This window comes from Lampetra planeri, chromosome 43, assembly GCF_965212315.1.
Source record: "Lampetra planeri chromosome 43, kcLamPlan1.2.h2, whole genome shotgun sequence".
In the NCBI taxonomy this organism is placed as follows: Eukaryota; Metazoa; Chordata; class Hyperoartia; order Petromyzontiformes; family Petromyzontidae; genus Lampetra; species Lampetra planeri.
In genome coordinates this window covers 8647379-8665422 of record NC_136149.1, presented here as the reverse complement: position 1 = coordinate 8665422, position 18044 = coordinate 8647379, and the positions used below count along the sequence as shown (strand labels likewise).

Here is an 18044-nt window from a genome sequence, read left to right as displayed (position 1 = left end):
ACACACCACTACACACACACCACTACACACACACACCACCACTACACACACACACACATACCACTACACACACCAACACTATACACACACACCACCACTACACACACACACCACCACCACTACACACACCACCACTACACACACACCACCACTACACACACACACCACTACACACACACCACCACTAAACACACACACCACCACACACATACACAGCTACACACACATACCACCACTACACACACACCACCACTACACACACACCACTACACACACACACCACTACTACACACACCACTACAAACACACACCACCACTACATACACACACCACCACTACATACACACACCACACACACACCACACACACACCACCACTACACACACACCACTACACACACACACCGCCACTACACACACACATACCACTACAGACACCACCACTACACACGCAAACCACCACTACACACACACACCACCACTACACACACACGCACACCACCACTACACACACAAACCACCACTACTACACACGCACACACCACTACACACACACACCACCACTACACACACACACCACTACACACACACACCACTACACACACACACCACCACTACACACACCATCACTATACACACACACCACCACTACACACACACCACCACTACACACACCCACCACTACTACACACACACACCACTAACACACACCACTACAAACACACACCACCACCACACACACACCACTACACACACACACACCACCACTACACACACACCACACCACACACACCACTACACACACACACACCACCACTACACACACACCACACACACCACTACACACACACACCACTACACACACACACCACCACTACACACATACACACATACCACTACACACACCAACACTATACACACACACCACCACTACACACACCACCACCACTACACACACCACCAATACACACACACCACCACTACACACACCACTACACACACACCACCACTAAACACACACACCACCACACACATACACAGCTACACACGCATACCACCACTACACACACACCACCACTACACACACACCACCACTACACACACACCACTACACACACACACCACTACTACACACCCAACTACAAACACACACCACCACTACATACACACACCACCACTACATACACACACCACTATACACACACCACACACACACCACCACTACACACACACCACTACACACACACACATACCACTACAGACACCACCACCACACAAACAGAACCACCACTACACACACACCACAACTACACACACCAGTATACACACACACGAACACCAACACCACTACACACGCACACCAACACCACTACACACACACGCACACCACCACTACACACACACACCACCACCACTACACACACACGCACACCACCACCACTACACACACACGCACACCACCACCATTGCGCACACACACGTACACCACCACTACACACACGCACACCACTACACACGCACACCACCACTACACACACACACCATCACTACACACACACGCACACCACGACTACACACACAAACCACCACTACTACACACGCACACACCACCACTACACACACACCACCATCACACACACCACTACAAACACTCCACTACACACACGCACACCAACACCACTACACACACACCACCACACACCCCACTACACACACCACTACACACCACCACTACACACACACACACCACCACATACACACACACATACACCACTACACACCACCACTACACACACACCACCACTACACACACACCACCACTACACACACAAACCATTACTACACACACACACCACTACACACACCACTACAAACACACCACCACTACACACACACACCACTACACACACACCACTATACACACACACCACCACTACACCCACACACACTACTACACACACACCACTACACACACACACCACCACTACACACATACCACCACTACACACACACCACTACACACACCACTACACACACCACTACAAACACATACCACCACAAACACACACCACCACTACACACACACACCACTACACACACACACACACCACTACACACACCACCACTACACATACACACCACCACTACACACACACACACACTACTACACACACACACCACTACATACACACACCACCACTACATACACACACCACCACTACACACATACCACCACTACACACATCACTACACACACCACTACACACACCACTACAAACACACACCACCACTACACACACACCACCACTACACACACACACCACTACACATACACACCACCACTACACACACACACATACCACTATACACACCATCACTATACACACACACCACCACTACACACACACCACCACTACACACACCCCCCACTACTACACACACACACGACTACACACACCACTACAAACACACACCACCACTACACAAACACACCACTACACACACTCCACTACACACACACACCACCACTACACACACACCACCAGACACATACCACTACACACACAAACCACTACACACACACACCACTACACACACACACCACTACACACACACCACTACACACACACACCACTACACACACAAACCACTACACACACACACACACCACCACTACACACACACCCACTACACACACACACACCACCACCACTACACACACACATACCACTACACACACCACCACTACACACACACACCACCACTACACACCACCACTACACACACACCACCACCACTACACACACCACCACTACACACACACCACAACTACACACACACACCACTACACACACACCACCATTAAACACACACACCACCACACACACACACCACTACACACATACCACCACTATACACACAACACCACTACACACACACCACTACACACACACCACTACTACACACACCACTACAAACACACACCACCACTACACACACACACAACTACACACACACCACACAAACACCACCAGTACACACACACACCACTACACACACACACCACCACTACACACAAACATACCACTACAGACACCACCACTACACACACAGAACCACGACTACACACACACCACAACTACACACACCAGTATACACACACACACGAACACCAACACCACTACACACGCACACCACCACCACTACACACACACGCACACCACCACCACTACACACACACGCACACCACCACCACTGCGCACATACACGCACACCACCACTACACACACACACACACCACTACACACGCACACCACCACTACACACACACCACCACTACACACACGCACACCACCACTACACACACAAACCACCACTACTACACACGCACACACCACTACACACACACACACCACCACTACACACACACACCACTACACACACACCACTACACACACACACCACTACACACACACACCACTACACACACACGCACACCACCACTACACACACACGCACACCACCACTACACACACACACCACCACCACTACACACACACGCACACCACCACTACACACACACGCACACCACCACCACTGCGCACACACACGCACACCACCACTACACACATGCACACCACTACACACGCACACCACCACTACACACACACACCACCACTACACACACACGCACACCACCACTACACACACAAACCACCACTACTACACACGCACACACCACTACACACACACACACCACCACTACACACACACACCACTACACACACACACCACTACACACACACACCAACACTACACACAGACATACCACTAAACACACCATCACTATACACACACACCACCACTACACACACACACCACCACTACACACACACCACCACTACACACACCCACCACTACTACACACACACACCACTACACACACCACTACAAACACACACCACCACCACACACACACCACTACACACACACACACCACCACTACACACACCACACCACATACACACCACTACACACACACCACCACTACACACACACCACACACACACACCACTACACACACACACCACTGCACACACACACCACCACTACACACACACATACCACTACACACACCATCACTATACACACACACCACCACTACACACACACACCACCACTACACACACACACCACCACTACACACACCCACCACTACTACACATACACACCACTACACACACCACTACAAACACACACCACCACTACACACACCACTACACACACCACTACACACACACCACTACACACCCACCACCACTACACACACACACACCACGACAAACACACACCACTCCAAACACACACCACCACAAACACACACACACACCACTACACACACACAAACCACTACACACACACCCCACTACACACCTACACCACCACCACGACTACACACACACATACCACTACACACACCACCACTACACACACACCACCACCACTACACACACATACCACTACACACACCACCACTACACACACACACCACCACTACACACACACCACCACTACACACACACACACCACTACTACACACACACCACTACACACACCACTACACACACACCACCACTACACACACACCACCACTACACACACACCACCACCACACACACACTACACACACACACCACTACACACACACCCCACTACACACACACACCACCACCACGACTACACACACACATACCACTACACACACCACCAATACACACACACACCACCACCACTACACACACATACCACTACACACACCACCACTACACACACACCACCACTACACACACACCACCACTACACACACACCACTACTACACACACACCACTACACACACCACTACACACACACCACCACTACATGTACCACTACACACACACACCACTACTACACACACATACCACTACACACACCACTACACACACACCACCACTACACACACAACTACTACACACACACACCACTACACACACACCACTACACACACACCACTACACACACACCACCACTACACACATACCACTACACACACACACCACCACTACACACACACCACTACACACACCACCACTACACACACACACACACCACTACACACACACACCACTACACACACCACTACACACACACACCACCATCACCACTACACACACACCACCACTACACACACACCACCACCACACACACACTACACACACACACCACTACACACACACCACCACTACACACACACACACCACTACACACACACCACCACTACACAGACACACCACTACAAACACACACCACCACAAACACACACACCACTACACACACACACACCACTACACACACACCCCACTACACCCACACACCACCACCACGACTACACACACACATACCACTACACACACCACCAATACACACACACACCACCACCACTACACACACATACCACTACACACACCACCACTACACACACACCACCACTACACACACACCACCACTACACACACACCACTACTACACACACACCACTACACACACCACTACACACACACCACCACTACACGTACCACTACACACACACACCACTACTACACACACATACCACTACACACACCACTACACACACACCACCACTACACACACAACTACTACACACACACACCACTACACACACACCACTACACACACACCACTACACACACACCACCACTACACACATACCACTACACACACACACCACCACTACACACACACCACAACACACACCACCACTACACACACACACCACTACACACACACACCACTACACACACCACTACACACACACACCACCATCACCACTACACACACACATACCACTACACACACCACCACTACACACACAGAACCACCACTACACACACACAACTACACACACCACTACACACGCACACCACCACCACTACACACACACACACCACTACACACACGCACACCACCACCACTGCGCACACACACGCACACCACCACTACACACACCACCACTACACACGCACACCACCACTACACACACACACACACCACCACTACACACACACGCACACCACCACTACACACGCACACCACCACTACTACACACACACACGCACACACCACCACTACACACACACACCACCACCACTACACACGCACACCACCACCACCACTATCACACACACACGCACACCACCACTCTTACACACACGCACACCACCACTACACACACACCACTACTACACACACGCACACCACCACTACTACACACACACACCACCACTGCACACACACGGCAGAAAGACAAAGGTCCCTCATATAACCTGAAGAGACTGTCGGGGCAAGCAGTGCTGTTAGCGAGCACCATGCCCGGCCACATACACACGCACACTCATATCAAGTACAAACAGGCACAAAGACACACACGCACATACATGACACGCACATACCAACAGCCTTCACAGACACACTCACACACACCTGATACACAATCACACCAACACACAACCCAATGCACAGACAACGCCCTGACACACACACAGACACACATACACAAAGACACAATTACATAAACAAAAACAACTCAACACATTCGTCAATAACAGTGGCCTTTAATGTAAAAATAAAATAAGCAATAAGCCGGAGAGGTAAACACATACAAAGATCCCCCGTATAGCCTTCAACAGACTTTTGGGGCAAGTGCTGTTCGCGAGCACCGATGAAGGACGGCACATCACACGTGGGGGATGAGTGGCCAGCAACACGCCCGACCGCCTTTGTCTCCCCAATGCTGATGTTTTCACACCACATTAGGTACTCATGTAAGGCTGAGTCGACCTCACGGTGGCCCAAGACCGGTTCATACACACACACGCATACGCACACACACACACATACACATACACAAAGATCCCCCGTATAGCCTTAACAGACTGTAGGGGCAAGTGCTGTTAGCGAGCACCTATGAAGGCCGGAACGGTACACGAGGGGGTGGGTGGCCAGCACCACGCCCGACCGCCTTTGTCTCCCCAGTGGCGATGTTTACACACCGCACCAGGTACTCATTTAAGGCTGAGTCGACCTTGGGGAGGCCCAGGACCGGTTCAGATAATCGTCACTGGTGTTAGCCGTGAGCGGGAATCGAACCCGGGTCGCCAGGTTCATAGCGCAGCGCGCTAACCGCTACACTACCGCTCCCACACATACACACACACATACACACACACATACATACACACTCACACATACATACACACACACATGCATACACACACACATACACACACACACATACACACACATACACACACACATACATACACATACACACACACAAATATAACCCGTGTCGCCTTTGACTGTCGGGGCAAGCGGCGCTGTTAGCGAGCACCCATCAAGGTCGTCACGGGACACGACAGAGTGGCGTGGACAGCACCATTGGCGATGCGTCGGGGAGGACCGAAACCGGTTCAGATATCACTCGCCACCGCTGTCAGCCGTGGTCAGGAACCGGACTCAGGTCCGTCCCACATACAGTACCGTACAACCATATGCCTCTCACACACAATATACAGTGGTACCTCGGAATACGTCATTAATTCGTTCCAGAAGAAAATGACGTATACCAAACGAATTTTTCCCATAAGAAATAAAGGGAAAGAAAATAATCCGTTTCAGAGTATAAGAAGCTATATTTTATATGGCATAATGAGGTTGTATAAAAAAATTTAGACACTACTTATTACTAAAATGCATACATATATTTAAATAAATGCATAAATACAAATAAATTAAAATAAAATTTTACATCACTTTACCTTGCTGAGAGGACTTGATAGCCTACGAGGATGGTGGTGAGGAAGGGGAGGAGTCGTGAACGGGGTCTACTCGGGTACGCGGTGACTCATCCCGACCCATACAAGTTCTAGCAAGCGCGTCGTATCCCAAGCAAGACGTCGTATCCCAAGCAATACGTCGTATCCCAAGACATGTTTTCCCGTCAAAACACGACGTATACCAAATTCGACGTATTCCAAACCGGTCGTATACCGAGGTATGACTGTACACCGTCTCACACGCATTGCTATAGACATTGACAAATCCAGCTAAAGATAAAGACAACGATCCCCCGTAGAGCCTGGACAGGGTGTCGCGGTAAGTCCCGTTAGGAAGCATTTTTGAAGGCTGGCACGGTACACGAGGGGGTGGGTGGCCAGAACCACTTGAGGCTGAGTCGACCTAGAGGAGGCCCACACCGGTTCAGATAATCGTCACTGGTGTTGGCTGCGAGCGGGAATCGAACTCGGTCGTCCGGTTCGTAGTGCAGCGTAGCGCAAACCGCTACACCACCGCTCCCCACATATCCACATACACACAGCCTCATCCACACTCACTCACACACAGCCACATATACACACACAGCCACACACACAGCCACATCCACACACACACACACAGCCACACACACAGCCACACACACACACAGCCACACACACACACAGTCACATCCACACACAGCCACACACACAGTCACATCCACACACAGTCACATCCACACACACAGCCACACACAGCCATACACACACAGCCACATCCACACACACACAGCCACACACACAGCCACACACACACAGCCACACACACAGCCACACACACACACAGCCACACACACACACAGTCACATACACACACAGCCACACACACAGTCACATCCACACACACACACATCCACACACACACACACAGCCACACACACACACAGCCACACACACAGCCACACACACACAGCCACACACACACAGCCACACACACACACAGCCACAGCCACATCCACAGCCACATCCACACACAGCGACACACACAGCCACACACACACAGGCACAAAAAACACGCACACAGCCACGGGCAGTCGTTTTTTTTCTTCCGACGGAATTCGCGTCGTCGCCGTGTGAGTTCGCGTGGTAGCCCACGCATTGTTGATGACAACCCACATTGCGTGTGTGTGTGCGCACACGAAAGGTGTACAGCCTTTGTCTCCCAAATGCTGATGGTTTACACACAGCACCAGATACTCATGTAAGGCTGAGTCCACCTAGAGGAAAGGCCCTGGGCTACTTCAGATAATCGTTCGTGGTGTTGGTCGTGAGCAAGTGCTGCTAGCGAGCGCCTGTGAAGGCCGACACGGCATACGAAGTGGTGGGTGGCCAGAACCACGCCCGGCCGCCTTTGTCTCCCCAGTGGCAATGTTGACAAACCGCTCCAGGTACGCCCACATAGACAGCTACATACACACCACCCTGTACACATAGGCGCGTACCCACATTTGCCCACCGAGAAAGTCTCAAATAATTATTTGTGGATGCGAGACAAAGGCGGCCGCGCGTGCTGTTGACCACCCACCCACCCCATGATCGGTTCGCCGTGCCGGCCTTCAAAGGTGTGTGTGTGTACGCTTATATGAAGCTACACGTGTAACATGTTATAGTAGTGTGTGTACGCTTATATGAAGCTACACGTGTAACATGTTATAGTAGTGTGTGTGTACGCTTATATGAAGCTACACGTGTAACATGTTATAGTAGTGTGTGTGTACGCTTATATGAAGCTACACGTGTAACATGTTATAGTAGTGTGTGTACGCTTATATGAAGCTACACGTGTAACATGTTATAGTAGTGTGTGTGTACGCTTATATGAAGCTACACGTGTAACATGTTATAGTAGTGTGTGTGTACGCTTATATGAAGCTACACGTGTAACATGTTATAGTAGTGTGTGTGTACGCTTATATGAAGCTACACGTGTAACATGTTATAGTAGTGTGTGTGTTTATATGAAGCTACACGTGTAACATGCTATAGTAGTGTGTGTACGCTTATATGAAGCTACACGTGTAACATGCTATAGTAGTGTGTGTGTGTGTACGCTTATATGAAGCTACACGTGTAACATGTTATAGTAGTGTGTGTGTTTATATGAAGCTACACGTGTAACATGCTATAGTAGTGTGTGTGTTTATATGAAGCTACACGTGTAACATGTTATAGTAGTGTGTATGTTTATATGAAGCTACACGTGTAACATGTTATAGTAGTGTGTGTGTACGCTTATATGAAGCTACACGTGTAACATGCTATAGTAGTGTGTGTGTGTGTACGCTTATATGAAGCTACACGTGTAACATGTTATAGTAGTGTGTGTGTTTATATGAAGCTACACGTGTAACATGCTATAGTAGTGTGTGTGTTTATATGAAGCTACACGTGTAACATGTTATAGTAGTGTGTATGTTTATATGAAGCTACACGTGTAACATGTTATAGTAGTGTGTGTGTACGCTTATATGAAGCTACACGTGTAACATGCTATAGTAGTGTGTGTGTGTGTACGCTTATATGAAGCTACACGTGTAACATGTTATAGTAGTGTGTGTGTTTATATGAAGCTACACGTGTAACATGCTATAGTAGTGTGTGTACGCTTATATGAAGCTACACGTGTAACATGTTATAGTAGTGTGTGTGTTTATATGAAGCTACACGTGTAACACGTTATAGTAGTGTGTGTGTACGCTTATATGAAGCTACACGTGTAACATGTTATAGTAGTGTGTGTGTGTTTATATGAAGCTACACGTGTAACATGTTATAGTAGTGTGTGTGTACGCTTATATGAAGCTACACGTGTAACATGTTATAGTAGTGTGTACGCTTATATGAAGCTACACGTGTAACATGTTATAGTAGTGTGTGTGTGTGTTTATATGAAGATACACGTGTAACATGTTATAGTAGTGTGTGTGTGTGTGTTTATATGAAGCTACACGTGTAACATGTTATAGTAGTGTGTATGTTTATATGAAGCTACACGTGTAACATGTTATAGTAGTGTGTGTGTGTGTGTTTATATGAAGCTACACGTGTAACATGTTATAGTAGTGTGTGTGTTTATATGAAGCTACACGTGTAACATGTTATAGTAGTGTGTGTGTACGCTTATATGAAGCTACACGTGTAACATGTTATAGTAGTGTGTGTGTTTATATGAAGCTACACGTGTAACATGCTATAGTAGTGTGTGTGTTTATATGAAGCTACACGTGTAACATGTTATAGTAGTGTGAGTGTGTGTGTTTATATGAAGGTACACGTGTAACATGCTATAGTAGTGTGTGTGTTTATATGAAGCTACACGTGTAACATGTTATAGTAGTGTGTGTGTGTGTTTATATGAAGCTACACGTGTAACATGCTATAGTAGTGTGTGTGTTTATATGAAGCTACACGTGTAACACGTTATAGTAGTGTGTGTGTTTATATGAAGCTACACGTGTAACATGTTATAGTAGTGTGTGTGTTTATATGAAGCTACACGTGTAACATGTTATAGTAGTGTGAGTGTGTGTGTTTATATGAAGGTACACGTGTAACATGTTATAGTAGTGTGTGTATGAAGCTACACGTGTAACATGTTATAGTAGTGAGTGTGTGTGTTTATATGAAGCTACACGTGTACCATGTTATAGTAGTGTGTGTGTGTACGCACAGAGCGGTGGGCGTAGTGGTTAGCGCACTGCGCTCTGCGAACCCCCCCCCCCCCCCCGGTGATTCCTGCTCACGGCCACCGTCAGTGGCGGACTCCTCTCATCTCGACTCAGCCCGACGTGATTTCTTGGTACGGTGTGCAAACATTGGCGCTTGGGGAGAGACGGGCGTGATCCTCACTCGCTAACACGATTTGTCCCCCCTGTGGCCGGCTTTGTCTCCCCAGTGTTGATGTTTACACACCGCACCATGTACGGAGTCATTGACGGCTGAGCCGACCTAGGGGAGACTCTGGACACGTTCACGTGCACTATATATTTATATATCTTCCCCACTCGTATTGGTCGTGAGCGGGAAATGAGCCCGGTCCTGGGGTGTGTAGCGCAGTGCGCTAACCACTGCGCCACCGCTCCACACACACACGTGGAGTACTGCACACCTCAGTCGTGAGTCAACATCTCGTATTTACACAATACAACCCAAAAACCCTGCTATGGGTAATATTGGTCGCGAAAGCCGGCTCCGTGTTCAAATGGCACACAGACAAACACGCCAACGCACATCGCCTGGTACAGAAACAGAGACACGGGTCTATACACACGGAGACACGCGCAGGGAGACAGAGACACACAACAACACGAAGCCACATACACAGAGGCACGGGGACACACACAGACAGGTAGAGGCACGGGGACACACACAGACAGGTAGAGGCACGGGGACACACACAGACAGGTAGAGGCACGGAGACACACACAGACACACAGAGGCACGGGGACACACACAGACAGGTAGAGGCACGGGGACACACACAGACAGGTAGAGGCACGGAGACACACACAGACACACAGAGGCACGGGGACACACACAGACAGGTAGAGGCACGGAGACACACACAGACACAGAGGCACGGGGACACACACAGACAGGTAGAGGCACGGAGACACGCGCAGAGAGACAGAGACACACAACAACACGAAGCCACATAAAGAACAAGCAAACACAAACTCATACGCACCAACACGCACCGTGGCATACACAAACCAGATACACAAACATCCCCGTCTCGCCTTGACAAGTGATGTTGGCGAGCGACCTGGGGGAGTCCCATTACCAATTCAGATATTCGCCGTGAGCGGGAATCCAACTCGGGTGGCCGGGTTCGTAGCGCTAACCACTGCGCCACCGCTCTCCACATACAAAGACAGAGATCTCCCCCATAGCCTCAACAGAGTGTTGGGGCAAGTGCTGTCAGCGAGTGGCACCTGTGAAAAAGCCCTCCACGGCACACGAACGGGGTGGGAGGCGAAAACCACGCCCGGTCGCCTTTGTCTCCCAAGTGGCGATGTTTACACATCGCACCTGATACTCGTTTGAGGCTGAGTCGACCTAGAGTAGGCTCGGGACCCGCTCAAGTATTCGCCACTATTATTCGTAGCGCTAACCACTGCGCCACCGCTCCGCAAGGCGGCACACTGACACCAGCACTGGCACAGCACACACGATCACACACACACACTGACACACAATCCCGTAGCCGTACACATGTACGCAATGATTGAGCCATACACAGACACGCACGCACCTCATGCACACGCAGACACGTGTACATCAGCAGTCGTACATGACGTGTACATATACACTCACACACGCATTGGCACACACTGATCAAAATACATCAACACACAGACATGAACACAAACACACACACACATGAACACAAACACTCACACACAGGCACATTGGAACACCCCAGGCACTGACAGCACAGACCACAATGACAAACATGCACACACTCACACGCACTGACAATACAGCACTCATATACGCACTGACGCACACGTACACACAGTGACACACAGTGACACAGTTAAATCCGCACGCACTGGCACACTCACTTGCACAGACCCGCACTCGCAAACGGGCACAGACACAGCGACTGCACACACACACGCATAGACACACAGACACTGACACACACACATGCATAGACACACAGACACTGACACACACGCATAGACATACAGACACTGACACACACACACGCATAGACATACAGACACTGGCACACACACACGCACAGACACACAGACACTGGCACACACACACGCATCTACACACAGACACTGGCACACACATACGCATAGACACACAGACACTGGCAAAACACACACGCATCTACACACAGACACTGACACACACACACGCATAGACACACAGACACTGGCACACACGCATAGACACACAGACACTGGCACACACACGCATAGACACACAGACACTGACACACACGCATAGACACACAGACACTGACACACACACGCATAGACACACAGACACTGACACACACACACGCATAGACACACAGACACTGGCACACACACACGCATAGACACACAGACACTGACACACTCGCATAGACACACAGACACTGACACACACACACGCATCTACACACAGACACTGACACACACACACGCATAGACACACAGACACTGGCACACACGCATAGACACACAGACACTGGCACACACACGCATAGACACACAGACACTGACACACACGCATAGACACACAGACACTGACACACACACGCATAGACACACAGACACTGACACACACACACGCATAGACACACAGACACTGGCACACACACACGCATAGACACACAGACACTGACACACTCGCATAGACACACATACACTGGCACACACGCATAGACACACAGACACTGGCACACACGCATAAACACACAGACACTGACACACACGCATAGACACACAGACACTGGCCCACACACACGCATAGACACACAGACACTGACACACACACACGCATCTACACACAGACACTGACACACACACACGCATCTACACACAGACACTGACACACACACACGCATAGACACACAGACACACACACACGCATAGACACACAGACACTGACACACACGCATAGACACGCAGACACTGACACCCACGCATAGACACACAGACACTGACACACACACACGCATAGACACACAGACACTGGCACACACACACACATAGACACACAGATATTGGCACACACACGCATAGACAGATACACTGACACACACACGCATAGACACACAGACACTGACACACACACACGCATAGACACACAGACACTGACACACACACACGCACAGACACACACACACACACTGGCACACACACACGCATAGACTCACAGACACTGACACACACACACGCATAGACACACAGACACTGGCCCACACACACGCATAGACACACAGACACTGACACACACACGCATAGACACACAGACACTGACACACACGCATAGACACACAGACACTGGCACAGACGCACGCATAGACACACAGACACTAACACACACGCACGCATAGACACACAGACACTGACACACACACACGCATAGACACACAGAGACTAACACACGCACGCATAGACACACAGACACTGGCACACACGCACGCATAGACACACATACACTAACACACACGCACGCATAAGACACACATACACTGACACACACGCATAGACACACAGACACTGACACACACACACGCATAGACACACAGACACTGGCACACACACACACACAGACACACAGATATTGGCACACACACGCATAGACAGAGACACTGACACACACACGCATAGACACACAGACACTGACACACACACACGCATAGACACACAGACACTGACACACACACACGCACAGACACACAGACACTGGCACACACACACGCATAGACACACAGACACTGACACACACACGCATAGACACACAGACACTGACACACACGCATAGACACACAGACACTGACACACACGCACGCATAGACACACAGACACTGACACACACACACGCATAGACACACAGAGACTGACACACACGCACGCATAGACACACAGACACTAACACACACGCACGCATAAGACACACAGACACTGACCCACGCATTGACACACACGCATTGGCACACAAACTAAGACACTGGTATAAAGATTCCACGAATACCTTCTGGTCCACACACTGGTACACATGCTGGCATACGCGCGCACACACACAGTAACATCCACACTACCATCTACACGCAGACGCACTGACAACACCACACACACTGTCACCCACTCACACTGTCACCCACTCACACACACTGACACCCACTCACACACACTGACAACACCACACACACTGTCACACACACTGTCACCCACACACACTGACACCCACTCACACACACACTGTCACTCACACACTCACACAGTCACCCACTCACTCACACACTGTCACCCACTCACACACCCACACACACACTGACACCCACACACACTGACAACACAATACCCACTGTCACCCACTCACACACTGTCACCCACTCACGCTGTCACCCACTCACACACTGTCACCCACTCACACACTGTCACCCACTCACACACTGTCACCCACTCACATACTGTCACCCACTCACGCTGTCACCCACTCACACTTACACTGTCACCCACACACACACTGTCACCCATTCACACACTGTCACCCACTCACACACTGTCACCCACTCACACTCATACTGTCACCCACTCACACTATCACCTACTCACACACTGTCACCCACACACACACACGCTGTCACTCACACACACTGTCACCCACTCACGCTGTCACCCACACGCACTGACACCCACTCACACTGACACCCACTCACCCACTCACTCACACACACTGTCACTCACACACGCGCACTGACACCCACTCACACTGACACCCACTCACACACTCTCACTCACACACACTGGCACCCACTCACTCACACACTGTCTGTCACCCACTCACGCTGTCATCCAAACACTGTCACCCACACACACTGACACCCACTCACACACTGTCACTCACACACACTGACAACACAACACACACTGTCACTCACACACACTGACAACACCACACACACACTGACACCCACTCACGCTGTCACCCACACGCACACTATCACTCACACACTGTCACCCACTCACGCTGTCACCCACTCACACACACGCTGTCACCCACACGCACAGGCACCCGCACGCACCTCGCCGCTGCTCGCCCCGTGTCGCCCCGCGCTCTGAGCCGAGCGCGATTTTGTTCCCGTGCACGAGCAGAGTCGAGATCTCGCGAGACTCACGGCGAGATCGGGGGAGGGCAGCACATACTCACACACACGCAGGAACACACACACAGACATGTTCATAAACACGCCCAAAGACAAAGATCCCCCTTATAGCCTTCATATACTGTTGGGACAAGTGCTGTTAGCACGGACCTATGAAGGCCGGCAAGGAACACGAGGGGGGGTGGCCAGCACCATGCCCGGCCGCCTTTGTCTCCCAAGTTGCGATGTTCACACATCGCAGCAGGTACTAATTTTTTTCAGATATTCGTCATTGGTCTTGACCGTGGACGGGAATCGAACTCGGGTCGCCGGGTTCGAATTGCAGCGTGCTAAACCACAACACTACCGCTCCCATAAATGATACACATGCTCACACACAGACACATACACACGATTCTTATTCTTCTTCTTTCGTATGGCATTGAAAAAAGCAACAGTTTAATTTTTTTCTTAATGATCGTCATCAATTAATGCAAAGGTTCCTCATCCAGTCCAATGATGTGGTTGACGCAGTGTGGATTTCAGCGATACCGCCAGGATGTGCATGGATGGAGCATTCATCGGTGATGTCCTTGATGATTTGGACATCTCGACAGTCCAGGTTGGGCGATTCTTTGATCTTCCATTTATGGAATGCGTACGCACATCTGCCGTGTTGTGTTTGAGCGCGGTTCAGTGTGGTCCATAGTCGTCTTGGAAGAGAGAATCCCGGTACTTCCACCGTCGGATCGTGAATTATGTTTTTGTTTGCCACGTCCATAGCCGCCCATGATTCAGATCACCGAGTGGAGGTGTCTTTATTTTCGGCTGTAGAGGCACGTATCCAGAACGGTTTCCTGGATTTTAGCCTTGGGCATGGGGGTTCCTTTAGATCTTGATGGAGCGTCAGAGTGAAGTTTTTCATTATATTGTTGTTGTCCTCCCGTGTCGTTGCATCATTGTGTCGCATGTTGGCCGGAGCGATATTCGCCAGCACTGGAAGCCACGGGAGCGGAGTAAACTTTAGAGAACCGCTGATGATATTAATTAACAACAGCGCGTTGTTAATATCGGCGTCGACAAGGTTCGTGTGAGGGCTTGCACCCCACAACGGTGCACAGTACTCCACAGTGGAGTGAACTAGGGCCTGCGTCGATATCTTGAACGTGCAGGCATCGCTTCCCCAGGTTGTTCCTGCAAGTTTCTGAATAATATTCACTCATGCTTTCTTTTACCTTTAGCTTGTTTGAGGTGGTGATGGTAGATAAGCGTCCGATCCAGAGTAACTCCTA

The 18044-nt window shown here is 49.9% G+C and overlaps 1 protein-coding gene across 1 annotated transcript in view; it reads right to left on the bottom strand.

Annotated features, from left to right (window-relative positions):
* The window catches only part of ACHE (acetylcholinesterase (Yt blood group)), a 61274-nt gene extending 44447 nt beyond the window's left edge, over nucleotides 1-16827 (bottom strand). Inside the window, exon 1 of the mRNA XM_078614282.1 lies at nucleotides 16693-16827. The gene's annotated coding sequence lies outside the window, so the exon portion shown is untranslated. The remainder of the gene's footprint in view (nucleotides 1-16692) is intronic.
* Nucleotides 16828-18044: the final 1217 nt, after the last annotated feature.